The sequence below is a fragment of the Heterodontus francisci genome, chromosome 7 (assembly GCF_036365525.1).
Source record: "Heterodontus francisci isolate sHetFra1 chromosome 7, sHetFra1.hap1, whole genome shotgun sequence".
In the NCBI taxonomy this organism is placed as follows: domain Eukaryota; kingdom Metazoa; phylum Chordata; class Chondrichthyes; order Heterodontiformes; family Heterodontidae; genus Heterodontus; species Heterodontus francisci.
The window spans coordinates 127705580-127718532 of NC_090377.1; the positions used below are offsets into that span (position 1 = coordinate 127705580).

General features: G+C 42.3%; 1 protein-coding gene and 1 long non-coding RNA gene across 4 annotated transcripts in view; one reads left to right on the forward strand and one right to left on the reverse strand.

Moving 5' to 3' along the window:
• Positions 1-12953, reverse strand: part of LOC137372319 (uncharacterized) — a 62238-nt gene that overhangs the window by 47271 nt on the left and 2014 nt on the right. The gene's annotated exons all lie outside the window — the stretch shown is intronic.
• ikzf2 (IKAROS family zinc finger 2) overlaps positions 1-12953 on the forward strand; it is a 130709-nt gene that overhangs the window by 21629 nt on the left and 96127 nt on the right. Inside the window, exon 1 of one of the 2 annotated variants that reach the window (XM_068036146.1) lies at positions 12121-12271. The exons of the other annotated variant lie outside the window; for it this stretch is intronic. The gene's annotated coding sequence lies outside the window, so the exon portion shown is untranslated. Of the gene's footprint in view, positions 1-12120; positions 12272-12953 lie in introns of those variants that run through there. 2 annotated transcript variants of the gene reach the window in all.

The following is a 12953-nucleotide window of genomic DNA, read 5'->3' on the forward strand; positions in this document are numbered from 1 at the left end:
CGCTTCACATGCTAATCTTTCTGATGGGTATTCTAGTGCAGCTGATTTCATAATGTTCCTTATGGGTGAGAATGGGAAATGCTGTCCTTGAGTTTGGGATGCTAAGAAAATAAAAATGCTTGCTAAAATTACTTTGCCTGTTGAAGCACTGGCTATTACAGAAGCAATGGATATCGGATTCTATTTGCCAAATATTTTGAGTTAATATTCTGTGCATTGTGCATACTGAAGATAGTATACCCATTGAACGTGATGTAGATAATCATTCATTGTGGGATAATATGGGAAATGTTGCTGTATTGGTAATGTCACTGGACTAATAATCCAGAGGCCCAGGCTAATGCCCCGGGCACACAGGCTTAAATCCAATTAATTAATGAAAAATCTGGAATTGAAAGCTCGTCTCAGTAATGGTGCCAGTAATAGCGCCATGAAACTATCATCAATTGTTGTAAAAACCCATCTGGTTCACTAATGTCGCAGTGGTTAGCACCGCAGCCTCACAGCACCAGCGACCCGGGTTCAATTCTGGGTACTGCCTGTGTGGAGTTTGCAAGTTCTCCCTGTGTCTGCGTGGGTTTCCTCCGGTGCTCCGGTTTCCTCCCACAGCCAAAAGACTTGCAGGTTGATAGGTAAATTGGCCATTATAAATTGCTCCTAGTATAGGTAGGTGGTAGGGGAATATCGGGACAGGTGAGGATGTGGTAGGAATATGGGATTAGTGTAGGATTAGTATAAATGGGTGGTTAATGGTCGGCACAGACTCGGTGGGCCGAAGGGCCTGTTTCAGTGCTGTATCTCTAAATCAAAAAAATCTAAATCAAATTACCTGGTCTGGCCTACATGTGACTCCAGACCCACAGCAATGTGGTTGACTCTTAACTGCCCTCTGAAACAGCATAGCAAGCCTCTCAGTTGTCAAGGGCAATTAGGGATGGGCAACAAATGCTGGCCTTTCCAGCGATGTGCACATCCCATGAAAGAATAAAAAAGAACGTTCTACGAAAAGTGTAAGTGAGAAAAGGTTACGGATTGACCTTGGCGATTTGAAACAAATGCTGGAGGGAAAGGATGGATGAAATCTTATTAGTGCCGCAGTGTTCCCGACGGCGGGACCGAAAGCTGTCGTAACTTCCCCTTCTGCTGCAAATCCCACATGATTTTGTATTTAAATTAGCCATGTGGCAATGGACATGGGGGACACGTGGGATCATGCGGCGGGGCAGCCTTTCATTGGTGGAAACTGCCGTCTCTGCCCTCAGCATCATGATTGCCACAGATATAAAACATTCTGTGTTTGCAGCCTCAAGGATCAGCAGCCTTCCTTTCACGTAAGTATCTTCAGATTAACTTAAATTAAAGCTTTTACTTAAATCAAAATGTTTTTGCCTCCTTTATTTTGTGAACGTCACCACCAACTTCACATCATTTATTTTACCTGCAGCAAAATTGATTCAGATGTATGCTCATACCCTCAATTTGCCCCACAGCTCCCCAACTTTGACAGCACCCAGTCTCCCTTTAGGCTCTTACCAAATATCTTCACACAGTGCTGCTCTAATCCACCCATCACCCCGGCAGCCAACAAAATGCATCTTCACCATCAACATCAACCATTCAAAAACCTGCAAGTTGCACTCCACCTTCCCCTGCTCCTCGATGCACCTGACCAACCCCACCCTTCTCTCCGTGACCACCCTCCCCTGCTCCTCCATCTAGCCCCCGCCCATGCCGTCGCCACCGTACCCTGAGATGATTCACCCTTGATGCTGCCTGGAGGCAAACATCCATTCTAATGCTGGCATTAGTTTAGCGGATGAATTAAAGAGAGAAGAGCACAGTCCTGAGGCTCATCTGCACAAATCTGACTGTTGCACACCACGTTGAAACACTGAACCAGGTGGCATAGGAATATCACTCGCCATTCACGTAATCTGGAGGTAGGACTAATTTGTCACTATGTGTAGGGTAATGAGTATTCATCGTATTTAAATTAATGCATAGTTGCAATCCGCCACTGTGCTGGGGGAACCCTGGAAGGACACAAACCCACCACCGACTTAATTCCTCTAAAATATCCCGCCATTGGGAATCAGAGAAAACACCTAATGTCTAATTATATCACACCGCATGCCACCAAATCTGCCATGGCAGTCAGCATAAAATTTCCCCTGAAATGTTCAAAATTAAATGGGTGGATGAAAGTCATCAACCTCATGATTGTTTTACAAAAAGAATTGCTTGTTTGAAGAAATTGTTAGGGGTCCTGGAGGAGAGGTGTCTCATAATGTAATGCTTTGCACAGAATATGGACACTTTTGGTTGAACTTGTTTTGAAATTTTGGTTTTACATATAAGCTCTATTTATAATTTAAAGAGATAGAAGGGACTCGTAATTGTATATTAATGTTTTTTATTCATTCATGGGATGAGGGCGTCGCTGGCTAGGCCAGCATTTATTGCCCATCCCTAATTGCCCTTGAGAGGTGGTGGTGAGCTGCCTTTTTGAACCGCTGCAGTCCTTGGGGTGTAGGTACACCAACAGTGCTGTTTGGAAGGGAGTTCCAGGATTTTGACCCAGCTATAGTGAAGGAACGGCAATGTAGTTCAAAGTCAGGATGGTGTGTGGCTTGGAGGGGAACTTGCAGGTGGTGAAGTTTCTGTGTGCCTGCTGCCCTTGTCCATCTAGGTAGTAGAGGTCATGGGTTTGGAAGAGCTATTGAAGGAACCTTGGTGAGTTGCTGCAGTGCATCTTGTAGATGGTACACAATGCTGCCACTGTGTGTCATTGAGTGACCATTGAAGGCGGTGGATGAGGTACCAGTCAAGCGGGCTGTTTTGTCCTGGATGGTATCGAGCTTCTTGCGTCTTGTTGCAGCTGCACACATCCAGGTAAGTGGAGAGTATTCCATCACACTCCTGACTTGTGCCTTGTAGATGGTGGATAGGCATTGGGGAGACAGGAGGTGAGTTACTCTCTGCAAAATTCCCAGCCTCTGACCTGCTCTTGTAGCCACAGTATGTATGTGGCTCGCCCAGTTCAGTTTCTAGTCAATAGTAACCCCCAGGTTGTTGATAGTGGGGGATTCAGCTATGGTAATGCCATTGAACACCAAGGGGAGATGGTTGGATTCTTTCTTGTTTGAGATCATCATTGCCTGGCACTTCTGTGGTGTGAATGTTACTTGCCACTTAGCAGCCCAAGCCTGGATGTTGTCCAGGTCTTGCTGCATCTGAACACAGGCTGCTTCAGTATCTGAGGAGTCACGAATGTTGCTGCACATTGTGCAATCATCAGCGAACATCCCCACTTCTGACCTTATGATGTAGGGTAGGTCATTGATGAAGCTGCTGAAGGTCTTTGGGCCTAGGACACCATCCCGAAGAACTCCTGTAGTGATGTCCTGGGACTGAGATGATTGACCTCCAACAATTACAATCATCTTCCTTTGTGCTAGGTATGACTCCAACCAGCGGAGAGTTTTCCCCCTGATTCTCATTGACTCCAGTTTTGCTAGGGCTTCTTGATGCCATACTTGGTCAGATACTGCCTTGATGTTAAGGGCAGTCACTGTTGCCTCACCTCTTGAGTTCAGCTCTTTTGTCCATTTTTGAACCAAGGCTGTAATGAGGTCAGGAGCTGAGTGGCCCTGGAAGAACCCAAACTGAGCGTCAGTGAGCAGGTTATTGCTGAGCAAGTGCTGCTTGATAGCACTGTCGATGACACCTTTCATCACTTTACAGATGATCGACAGTGGACTGATAGGGCGATACATTTCAGTTTGGATTTGCCCTGTTTTTTGTGCACAGGACATACTTGGGCAATTTTCCACATTGCCGGGTAGATGCCAGTGTTGTTGCTGCCAGTGCTTAATTGTATTTCATTGTAGACAGATGGTGGCCATTAACTGGGGTTTTACTTGTGTCCCTATAAATAGACATAGTACTGGTGCCCCCTCATTAGGGATATCTAATTTATTTGGTACTGTAAAAGAGGTATAAATAGACACAGTCTGCAACTGTAGTTGTTGGGTTCGGAGGTGCTTGTAATCTGTAACTGTGTAAATAATTGCTTATAAAAAGTGTGTAAAGATTGGCTGCTGTTCATTCCTTCGCCAACTGGCTTTCCGGATTCTAACACCTGTGAGCTTGCAGAAAATTGCACAGAGCATGGGGGAGCTTGTGTTGGTCATTGTGCAGGGCAATGAGACCATGCATATATTCATGGTACAAGTGATCAAAACCATTAACATTGGGATTCACAATGATAGAGCCTCTGATGGCAGGGCTGACAGATTCCATGGCAGTTTAGGTTGCTACCATGGAGTTTCAGCTGATGTCATCTTGGCTTTGGACTCCCACATGGTTAAGGGCTTCCAGAACATCACATCATTCCTGTTTTCTTGCAGAGCAGTGGGAATTCTGCAGCATTGCCCAATGAGACTGATATTGGCTCCATGGCAGAGAGACTTTCTGTCCTCTCTCAGAATGACAGCATGCCTGATCCCCACCTCCCTTTCTGTCATTGCCCTTGCTAGTGCCATGCCGCTAGCTAGGCTAGACTGCCTCTAGTGCTGCCAAGATGCTGCAGTCTGAAGAGCCAGGGAAGTTCTAGGTTACCTATCATGGCCATCTGAAGCCTTCTCAGTAGGTGCTCAGTAGCCTTTCACCTCCAGAGCTCTGGTTATCACATTTCATAGAAGCACTAAAATAGTTAAATGAACACACAAGACGGGCACTAGGGATTTGCACAGGGTACTTATGACTTAGAGGTTCCAGGATTCAGAAGGAGGCTGAAGGGCATACACCAGGAAATGCTTGGTGTACTGACAACCTGCCAGCAAGCTTATGCTCAGGTACTGAGAGCATGAGGAAATACAGATCCAACATGTGTATAGTTTTCATGTCAAACCTACACATGGGTATTCAGATGGTGGTTGTAAGGATAGTCATCATATGGATGGCAGGACTTTTGGTGAGCTGGGAAGGGGAGGGATGATTCAGCTGAAACACTCTTCTGTCAGTTGGTGTCTGAGATTTCTGGCTAATGCTGTTCCTGCATTTCCTTCTTTTCCTGCTCTTCTTCTACTTCTTCCTGTTGATGACAAAGAATGGTCCCTCTAGCTGTACACCACCATGTATTTGGAGAAACAGTCAGGCTGACACTGCAGAGTTCGTCCTGAGTGAGCTAGACAGCATAATCATTGTTCGAGTACGCTGGTTGTATGCTTTATGAGGTTTCTTGTGGCAGTGTGGCTCTCATTGTAGGCCAGGTTGGTGTCTGCTCAGGTTCTTGAACAGAGTCAACAGCCATGTGTCAAAAGGATATCCCTTGTCTCTAAGGAGCCAGCTTCTGATATAATGGTCTGGATAGAATAGAGCTCCGAGAAAGGACTGAAGGCATCATGGCTTTTGCCAGTAAACTGGGCATGCACCTGCATTATTCACTGCCTGTTGTAGCAAAATCATAGATTCATAGAATGGTTACAGCACAGAAGGAGACCACTCCCCTGCCTTTTCCCTGTAGCCCTGCAAATGCTTTCTCTTCAGTTAATTATCCAGTTCTCTTTTAAAGACCTCGATTGAATCTGCCTGCACCACACTCTCAGGCTGTGTATTCCAGATCCTAAAAAAGGTTTTCCTCATGTCATTGTTGCTTCTTTTGCCAGTTACTTTGGCAAAGAGCTGGACCTTTAGGGGGTTGTATCCCTTTCTGTTCATATGGATGCCAGGCATCTAATGTGGAGACACAGGCAAATACGTGCGCAGTCTATTGCTCCTTGCACCCTTGGGAAGCCTATAATCTGTGCAAAACTGACTGCTTTCTTGACCTGCCTTAATTGGTCCATGGGGAAGGAGGTGTCGTTGTCCTTCCTGTATTAGAGAGTTTTGGTCACCTGCCTAATGCAGCAGTGGACAGTAAACTGAGTAGTGTCACTGATGGCAATGGTTGCAGCCTGAAAGGAGCCAAGAGCATCAAAGTGGACACAATCTCCATGACAGACACAGGCATTACTGTTTATGCCCTGGTTTGGAGCTTCGATTGGGGCTGCAATTTACAACACAGCTAAGTTTATAACTTCCCTGGTGAAGTGCAGGCACCTCACACATTGCTTCCCCATATGGTTGAGAAAGAAAAACAGTTGCCTGTTGACAGTGCTCTCCTTCTGCCTCTTCTCCCAGCTACTCCCGCTTTCTGTAAGGTTCTCTTTGCTGGTGTGGAGGGGCAGGTGGTGGCGTCATGGAGTGGTGGGGGGAATGTGGGGGCCACTACTGTGGTGGGAATTTTAAAAGACGCAGTTCTCCCAGGCAACCCTAAGCACAGCATATTGCATTTCCATTCGGCAACCCGAAGCATGGCACATGGCAGTCTGGATGAAATCATTCCACGGGCTGAATTTTATTGAAGTCCCTGTTTTAGCTGATCTAATTGCCACTTTTGTTTCTCTTAATTGTGCTTGGTACTTGTTTTTTGTGTGCCTCCTGTTCCCTCGATCCTTTTCACACTAAATTGCCAATCACCCAACTTTCCCTCCTAGTCCCCATGTTAGCCGATATTGTTCATGGTTCTCTCTCTTCAGGTATTGTCTCTCCTTTAAATCTGCTGTCATCATCCCACTCCTAAAAAAAAACCCTTGACCCCACCACCTTTGTAAACTACTGTCCCATCTCCAACTTCCCTTTTCTCTCCAAAGTCCTTGAATATGTTGTTGCCTCCCAAATCTGTTCCCATCTTTCCCGGAATTCCATATTTGAATCCTTCCAATCAGGTTTCTGCCCCACGACAGTGCCGAAACAGCTCTTACCAAAGTCACAAATGGCACCCTATGTGACTATGGAAAAGGTAAACTTTCCCTCCTCATCCTTCTTGACATATCTGCAGCCTTTGACACAATTGACCACATCATCCTCCTCAAACACCTCTCCACTCTTGTCCAGCTGGATGGGACTGCACTCGCTGGGTTCCATTCTTATCTATCTAATCATAGCCATAGAATCACTTGCAATGGCTTCTCTTCCTGCTCCCATACCATTACCTCTGATGTCCCCCAAGGATCAGTCCTTGGCCCCCTCCTATTTCTCGTCTACATGCTGCCCCTCGGTGACATCATATGAAAGCACTTCATTAGTTTTCTTATGTATGCTGACAACGCTCAGCTCTACTTCACCAGTACTTCTCTCGACTCCTCCATTGCTGCTGAATTATCAGACTTCTTATTTGACATCCCGTACTGGATGAGCAGAAATTTCCTCCAATTAAATATTGGGATGACTGAAGCCATTGTTTTTGTTCCTCCTCCAAACTCTGCTCCCTAACTACCAACTTAATTCTCCTCCCTGGCAATAGTCTGAGATTAAGCCAGTCTATTTGCAACCTTGGTGTCACATTTGACCCCAAGTTGAGCTTCTGACCTAATATTTGTGCCATCATTAAGACCGCCATTTCCATCTCCATAACATTACCGCATCTCAGCTCATCTGCTGCTGAAATTCGCATTCATGCCTTCGTTACCTCTAGATTTAATTATTCTAATGCACTCCTGGCTGGTCTCCCATATTCTACTCTACGTAAACTTGAGACCATCCAAATCTCTGCTGCCCCTGACTTAACTCTCACCAAGTCCTTTTCCCCATCACCCCTGTGCTCGCTGATCGATATTGGCTCCCGGTCAAGCAACATCTTGAGTTTACAATTCTCATCCTTGTTTTTAAATCCCTTCATGGCCTCGTCCCTCCCTATCTTTGTAATCTCCTCCAGCCCCACAACTGTCCAAGATGTCTGAGCTCCTCTAATTCTGGGCTCTTGTGCATCCCTAATTTTAATTGCTCCACCATTAGCGGCCACGCCTTCAGTTGCCTAGGCCCCAAGCTCTGAAATACCCTCTCTACACCTCTCTGCCTCTCCACCCAGCTTTCCTCCTTTAAGACGCTCCTTAAAATCTACCTCTTTGACCAAGCTTTTGGTCATCTGACCTAATATCTCCTTTTGTGGCTCAATATCATACTTTGTTTTAGAATGCTGCTGTAAAGCACCTTGGGACGTTTTATTACGTTAAAGACGCAATGTAAATATAAGTTGTTGTTGTTGTTCCTGGGAATTATCTACTTCTAATCTGTGAAAACATCTTTGTTTAAGTTGTATTTGTCTTTGTATATGATGTTTTGTCATGCAAGAATATAAATAGTCTTGGTATGATCTGTTAAAACAGCACATACGCAAGACAAATAATGCCCTACCTGCAGCCCCATCCTGTTTGTTAGCTAGATGTGTTACAGTGCTTTTTGTGTATGAAGTCTTTTAAAGATGCAAATATGTTCGACTGTAAATTACAGTTTGTGTGACATTCTGAAGTGTGGCTATGTATGATTAGCAATGAAACAACTATAAGGCTGTGTGAGGGTTTGACATGGGCCACGGTTTGGCAGGCAACATTTTGTAGCATGCATATTTGTGGCATGTGTCTCGTAAATGGTACAGTTGAGTAGTCTTATATTGACAACTTTCTTTAGATCTTCCATCTTCCTTTGCAATTCTTCCCATGTCTTGTGGGTTGTGCTTACAGTTTTGAATATGCCAGGCACACTTCACTGTTATCCTGTGGAGAGGATGCCCTGGAGTGCTAAATTCCCCAAGGACCCATCTCATGCAATGGCATCACCATTTTGCCGGCCATCAAAAACATGAGAATCAGGTGTTGCACTGCTCCCTCATTTGATCGCCAGCACTGTTGCCTGTCTCCAAGTTTATTTTGACTGCTGCTGATTTTTGCCCCAGCCCCATTCAGCCTTTCTAAAGTTTGAAAAAATAATATTGATATTTAATTAGAACCATTGTAAAGGTAAATTATTTTTGGTACCATACAGGTAGCCACTTTTAAATCACTGCTTTGCTTTAACTTTCAGCACAAGCCCTTATGGACCGTTTGCATAAAATTTCTTGATCTTTCTTTGGCAAGCGCAAAGTTCTATGTCCCATATTACTAATGCTCACTGGAAATAGTGAATTAGGGCTGACCTTGGAAAATTCTGGAAGTCAGTGAACATTATGCTTCGTGTATTGCAGTCTCATTGCTTGAACATTGGGGGAGGTGGGTGACTAATAGGTCATGATGATTGTTGTCCTGCATTAAGTAAGGTAGGCTAGTGGAAATGTCAGGAGATCTCAATAATGAGACATGTCTCTCATCCTATCATTTCATTATTTAATAACTACTAAGACTTTTATGATTTATAACCATTATGTCTGTGAAGCCCTTTGCTCGAGACACCCAAAATGATGTTTCCCTTTAGCCTTGTATCCTCCTCTGCTTCAAATATTTACCCAATTTTCCCATAAAAGTTGTGATGTTTTCTGCCTCAACCAGTGGCAAAGCGTGAAATAAATTTCTCCTACCCACCCTCCTGAATCTTCTCGTGACAATTTTAAATTGATACGCCTCGATACTGACTCTCCAATCTGAATGAATAGGGGAAGACTGTTTTCTCTATCAAAACCATAATATTAAAATCTCTAAATATCCTCTTTACCTTCTCCACAAAAGTGGAAATATTTCTAGTACCTCAAACCTCTCCTCAACTATAGTTTCTCATCCCTGGCATCATCCGGCTCTTTGTGGCTTTAATGCCTGTTCTGTACTGCCCAAAGCTGCATACTGTACTCGTTTACTTTTGTACTTGCCTATTTATGAAGCTCAAAATTATATTGGCCTTTTTCATGGCTTGATTTTTCTGCATTTGCATTTTCATGTAATTATGTATTTGAATCCCTGGATCTCTGATCACCCACACTCTTCAGTGTCTTTCCATGAAGTGTATACTTCCATTTCTTACTTTTTCTCCCAGTATATAAACTCTGTCTGTTAATCTGTTTATTTCTTCCTGAAGTCTTTTACAGTCCTCTTCACTGTTTGCCAAACCTCCCACTTTTTTGTTACTGAAAACAAGAGTGGAACTCAGCACTGATCATTGGGTTACCCCACATCCAGTATGTCTCCTGTATGAACAATACCCATTTACTCTAGATCTGTTTTCTGTCCATCAAACAACTTGCTATCCATGATGTTACATTTCCTCTCATGCCATATGCCTGAATTGTTCTAATGATTTTTATTAGACACCTTATGGAATACCATTTACATTACATCTCCTGCCTTTCTCTTTATTTAATCAGTCATTTCTTCAAAGATCACTATAAAATTTGTGAAAAACAATACGTTCTTACTGGCTTTTCTTGATTAATACATGCATTTCTAAGTGTCTACTCATTTAATCTTGAATTATGGACTCTAAAGATTTATGCACAACTGATGTTAAACTAACTAGTCTGTATTTACTCAGTTTATCCTTATCCCTGTTCTTGAACAATGGTGTTACATTTGCTACTTGCTAGTCCCAAGACATAATTTACATAGTTAAGGAAGATTGAGAAATTGTGGCCAGAGTTTTTGCCATCTCCTCTTTGACTTTCTTCAACAGTCTAGTGCACATGCTATCTGAGTCCAGTGACTTATCCATCTTTAGTTCTGCTAATTCTTTCAAAACCAATTCCTTTTCTACAGTTATTTCTAACAATTATTCCATATCCTCCTGTCCATCTACATTCTCGCTTCCATCTTCATTTGTAAATAGTGATTCAAAATACTAATTTAATTTCCCCGCCATACTTTCATTTTCCACAGTTAGACTCTCTTCATCCCTCAGTTGTCCTATTTTCTCCTTAACAAATCAATTTACTTTCTGTATGCTTATAAAAGCCCTTACCATTCCCATAAGTATAAAATATTTATTTCCTTTGTCTCATATATATTAAACTTTTATGCACGCCTACAAAATCTACCCTTGTCAACTTTTCGCAGTATTAATTCTTACAGCCCTTTTATAATGGAAACGGCCCAAGTAAAGTTATCCCACTATAATTGCACCCTCCAACCAGTGGTGGCACTATAGTAGCTCAGTTTTACACCTTCCAGCCTGTCCAAGGAAACCCCGATGTATCATTGAATTATGCTTCGCTGCTTCCCAGATTGCTGTTATTTTTGGCATTTAACTATAAATAATAGAAGTTTAAAGTATTATGGAAACCTATAGACAGAATGAAGAACTTGAAAATAGGGACTGAATTACATCTGCACATCTTTACCCAATTATACCTCACCCTTCGACCCCTGTTCACCTGAAGATTACACTTGGCCTAGGACGTCTGTTTGTGTGTTTGTAAACAATACTAAAAATGTTGGTGTATGTGCACATTTTGTGCCCAACTTTCTTGTTACCCATTTGGTTGACCCTTAACTCTCAGTTGAACAGCCTTCTTCCCCAGCTCCAAAATTTTTATAACTAATAAAAAGTGTTGAAAGAAAAAGAAAACAACAGGATATTTTCTTTTTAATTTTCTATTTTCTCCTGGATTGCTCACAGCACTGTTTAGAAGATTAAGCTCTAATTCCTAGAAGCTCCAGGGTAATCTTGAAAGTTTGGCAACCCTACTTCCTAAACAAAGAATTGAAATATTGGATGTAAACAGTTGTTTGTAGCCGTGTAGTTGGAAGCTGAAGCTCGTAGGTGGCATTGTGGAGACGGTTTCTGAAGTGTCAATCTTCTGGGTAGCGATCTTGTATATAAAAAGAACTTCACTGGGCAATGACAGTTTATTAGTGTGTATAAAGGGTTTGTTGATGAATTTTGACCTTCCTAATTTCTAATTTGTTACTTGATTATAAGCGAGCAGAGACCAACCATTTGTAATTTTTCTGTCAATCCAAGCTGTATAAATGAGTTTTGGGAGGAGAGGATGTGTATATTTAAATATACATGAGATACATTCAATGATTTCATACTCTAGTATGTATTCTCGTTGTCTCGGTAATCTGAACGCATCTCTAGGTAAATCTGAGGAAAGTTATATGCTATTATAACGATGACATAAACGATCAACATAAGTAGGAAATGTTTCTCAATGAAAATGTAAGCGTGACTTTAGGAGACAAACAGATTAAAGATCAAGTTCCTTTATGTACGTCCGCTGCTGGTTCTCTTTGGGAACTTGCGTAAACCCTAAGAACCCTGAAGTTTAATCCAGACCAGTGCTCTCAGAAAAGCTACAGGAAGCCGCCTGAAAACTACTTTTAAGACATTATCTCATAGTTGTCGAATGATCGTTGTATTCTCAGGGAAAAACAGGAAAGTCACATAGTAGGATCCTATCATTTCTGATCGAACAAACCTATAAAATCTTTCAACAATTCGAAACTAATCGTGAAACATTGCCCATGTGAGTGCTTAAATATCCAGGAATTTTGCTTGTTAATCCTAAATACTAAGGCATATATGTATCCTCATCATTTGAAGCATTCGCATTTTTCTGTGGAACTCAAATAATACTATCTTGCTGGCGAACTTTATGTAGGATCTGAGTAGTGACCGGATAATTTGTAGATGTCAGTTGATGACAGACTAGTTCTCCACATTAAAAACGTGGGTGAATGACTTGTTTAATTATTATGTTTAGAGATACAGCACTGAAACAGGCCCTTCGGCCCAACGAGTCTGTGCCGACCATCAACCATCGACCATCAACTTGTTTATTTTTTTAAAAAGCGGAATACCATGTAAAGAGTGGTATGGGTAACCAATTTATCATCTGAAAATATTATTGAACACTTGAACCCAGATAGTGTTCTTGTGCATTCGGTTGATTACTATGAATGAAATGTGAATGGGAATAACTAGAACACGGGAGACCGGATGTGATGGCAATATACAATCGTGAAAAAATACATAAGATTGCTACATGATTCTTAAAATATTAAGATTTTGGTTTGCTGATTTTTTTAAATCATTGAATTTAAAATAGTTAAATTATGCCCAGCAGTGAATACCATATTGCAACCGAGTGTGATTTTATACGTGAAATAAATGTGCAAGATATCAGTGATATAAAATACAATCATGAT